Source organism: Triticum dicoccoides, chromosome 7B, assembly GCF_002162155.2.
Source record: "Triticum dicoccoides isolate Atlit2015 ecotype Zavitan chromosome 7B, WEW_v2.0, whole genome shotgun sequence".
NCBI lineage: Eukaryota > Viridiplantae > Streptophyta > Magnoliopsida > Poales > Poaceae > Triticum > Triticum dicoccoides.
Window position 1 is genome coordinate 697982199 of NC_041393.1, and position 3994 is coordinate 697986192.

Consider the following 3994-nt stretch of genomic DNA (forward strand, 5'->3'; position numbering starts at 1 on the left):
AAATAGGTCACTTAACTAAATCCTACATCTACCTAGCTACCTAATTTGGGAGGAGACAACTTCAACTAGTGGAGGGGAAAGGAAAAAGAGAAAGGAGATGCATTAATGGAGGTGGTGTAGTTAGGTAGGAGTAATGAAGAGAGAGAAAGGTGGATAGAAGAGAAAGAGTAATGGGGGAGAAGTATTGAGGAAGAAGAAGAGTGAGAGTGGGAGCATGTGGGGGAGGTAGGGGGAAGGGAAGAGAGGAGGGGGAGGGGAGGCACGGGTGGGGAAAGGTGGTGGGTTGGTCCGGGTTAGCAGTAGCGCGGGAGCTAAAACGCGCTACTACTAAGGAATTAGCAGCAGCGCGCTTTGGGCGACGGCGCTACTACTAACAGGGACAAAAAACTCTGCCAATTTGAAATTTAGCAGCAGCGATCTGAGAAAAAGCACGCTACTACTACATCCGTAGCAGTAGCGCAGTTCGCACCACCACGCTACTGCTAAATGGAGTTAGGTGAACACCGCTGGTCGATATTTGTAGCAGCGCGGTTTACACCGAGCGCGCTACTGCTAAAAACCTATCAGCAGCGTGTTTCCCGCACACACGCTACTACTAATTAGCAGCAGCGCTCCTTTTTGTGCCGCGCTGCTGCTAAGGTTCTGTGTATAGGCTTTTCCCTAGTAGTGTGAGTTTTGTGTTGTGAAGTTTTCAAGTTTTGTGTAAAGATTTTATGGACTATGGAATAAGGAGTGGCAAGAGCCTAAGCTTGAGGATGCCCATGGCACCCCATGATATTCAAGAATAGCCAAAAGCCTAAGCTTGGGGATGCCCCCGGAAGGCATCCCCTCTTTCGTCTTCGTTCATTGTTAACTTTACTTGGAGCTATATTTTTATTCGCCACATGATATGTGTTTTGCTTGGAGCGTCGTGTATGATATTAGTCTTTGATTTTTAGTTTACCACAATCATACTTGCTGTACACACCTTTTGGGAGAAGCCCACTTGATTGGAATTTATTAGAATACTCTATGTGCTTCACTTATATCTTTTGAGCTAGATAATTTTTGCTCTAGTGCTTCACTTATATCTTTTAGAGCACGGCGGTGGCTTAATTTTGAAGAAATTGTCAATCTCTCATGCTTAACTTAAATTATTTTGAGAGTCTCTTAGAACAGCATGGTATTTGCTATGGTTATAAAATTGGTCTTAGAATGGTAGACATCCAAGTTGGGTATAATAAAAACTATCATAGAAGTGAATTGGATGCTATGATCAATTTGATACTTGATAATTGTTTTGAGATATGGAGGTAGTGATATTAGAGTCTGCTAGTTGGGTGATTATGAATTTAAAGAACTAGTCGTCGACCCGTGCATTCGCACGGGCTAGTCTAAAATACTTATAAATACTTTCTTTGATTCTGGACTCATCCTTGTTATTTGGTTGTTGTACGCTTCGTAATCGTGTGCCTATTTCCATAGTTTCTTTATCTTTTGCTATCTTAGAAGCACACCAGCTAAAATAATAATTTTACCAAGAAAGCTAGTTTAGGGAGTTGCACCTCATAAAGACAATGATTAATAAATTCCTCGGTATTGTAGGTCCAAGATGAACTTCCCCTTGGATAAGTACAAAGGAATTATGAAAATGCTTTCAATATTTTTCTTCTTCCTAAAAATGATTATTGTTCTTTGTTGATCTAAGTATGGGATTTTGATACAACCCATTGAGACTTTCCTAAACGCATGCTTTGGTCATAAAATGCATGTGCCCCAAGACAATTGCAATCGTAAACTGTAATGGAATTTTATTTATATTTGTGCATTATTTCTACTTACAAACACAGTATTTGTTCAAAACTATAGTTCCCTGAATATATTCCAGTTTTTGGAATATTTGTTGAAAACTATATATAGTATATATATGACCCAAACATTGTTGTTATAATAAACATTGTATTTGGCAATCATGTTTGTATGCTTACTGTAGAATTGTAGGTATCATATCCTCTTCTTATGTGTTCAAGTTTTTCTTAACAAATCATGTTTGTAATGCCCAGAACGTGCAACCGCAGCTGCATGCAAATCCTAGCATATCAAGGAGACGTACGTCTTTGCTGCTACTTTGACGTATTTGTCTTTGCTACAAAGGAACTGCAGGAGCTGCCCATGGATCAGAAAGATGATGTAATTCAAAGGAGAAGTGTTTGACTGCTGTGAGTTGAAGGTCTCCCAATGTTACCGTGAGACTGTTTTAATTTATTTATATCCATTAATTCGAGGAACCATAGATCATCCTGCTGGATGTCGTTGGCACTCCTGCAAATAATATAAAGAGAAAACAAAAAATAATCACTATAGTTCATGCATGCACCTCACAGGCTCACACCCTGACACTAACTTAACGGGGTTAAAAGCTGATTATTTCATCTCAAAGAGTACCAAAAACTTTGGAAGATATTATTAGAATCATTAGTTCCTAGAAGTAACATCATACAGGTGAAATTGTATATATGCATCAGACTGAGTCATCAAGTTTCCACCCCGGCTTAATGCAGCCTCACCATCTCTCAAGGGCCTGCAGCCATCTAATTAAGATATAATTATCTTTACCTCGTTGTGCTGATTGACGCATCAGATTTGGCCGCTCAGAATTATTTGGTAAAGGCTGCAGCTAATGACGTTGGCTGCATGCACTTTTTCATAGTTTAGTTTGTCTCCCCTGACAAAATGCTCGCGCTTGCATACAGCTGATTAAATCCTCATCCCCAGCAGTGTCATCACAAATGAGTTTACATGCTTGTTGACATAGTGTCAGGTGCATCCATATCGACCATCGGGGAATCATTTTGCAGTCGTAAAATAAACCAATTGGAATTCATTCAAACATATCCAGGTGAACTTAATCGGGGTACACAATCGTGTTCAGACGTGATGGGCAATCAGAGATGTGTATATAAAACTGATCACAATTCAACATATGAAGCAATAATAAGAAAAAACAAACCGTTTAGAACCAAGGGTGTGTCTGTGTGTGGTTGTGGTTGGGTCTTCAGCGTGGACGTACTCTGTCTGCAACATTGACATGACCGCACACATGAATGTCGGATATAGGGATCGATCTTCCATCAGTTTTCACGGGGTGCAAATTGGGTTAGCTGTTCTGATGGCTCATGGCTGGACCATGCAGTATTCCGCTGACATGAACCTTGGCTAGATGGACTGATCTGCTCGTCAAGAACAACCGAAGATTTGAAGGGAAGCCTGGCGGGTAGCATCTCAATCAGAAATTGGAGATTTTCCAAAAAATTAGGTTCGTTGTGGTTTGTAGGAGTAGATTCGAGCACCTCACGATCAAAGGATTCCAGAAAACAAATCAATTCCAATCCAAAATAAAAGATTGAATGGTAAACCAGCAAGAGAAAAATTCAGCAGAAAATTAGCGCAAGAAATAAACCTGATCTACGTAAACCCTCGACCATGCCAGATCGATGCATCACTTTTTTCTTGCAATATGAGCGAAAGAATAGAAAGGAAGGGACGGTAGAATCGTGGATTTTCTTTCCATGGGGAGAGAGATGGCGTCGTAATGAAGGGACGCTGGAAAGATGGTTGTGTTTTCACATGAAGAGAGATCGGCGTAGAGAGTTAGAGAGAGATAAAATAGGGAGGCAGGTACGGTGGAGTAGGAGGAATAAAAATCGGATCCAATCTCTTTGACATCTACGGGAGGGGAGCTTCTTTTCTTTATCTCTTGTGGCATCTATCAGATAAGGTATTCTTTTTGAACTGCTTTTGGAGAAAGGTTCTGCGAGCCTTTAATAAATCATACGCGCAATGAAGATTTTTTTTTCTTTTCTATCAAATTGATGGAGATCGCCTTTGCTATTTTTTCTATGGAAGAGATAGATGGATGGACATTGATAGATCTCCACCGTAATAATTCGGTCCCATGAAATTAACGGCTCCTAATTTCTGATTAACGTGCTAATTTCTAGGAAGTCTGGAATTA

At 40.3% G+C, this 3994-nt stretch overlaps 1 long non-coding RNA gene across 1 annotated transcript; it reads right to left on the bottom strand.

Annotated features, from left to right (window-relative positions):
• Positions 1–2845: 2845 nt before the first annotated feature.
• On the bottom strand, positions 2846–3591 carry LOC119339919. The gene is made up of 2 exons (XR_005164268.1): positions 3440–3591; positions 2846–3329 (listed from the first exon to the last, which is right to left on the bottom strand). It is a non-coding gene; the product is annotated as an uncharacterized LOC119339919 (long non-coding RNA).
• Positions 3592–3994: the final 403 nt, after the last annotated feature.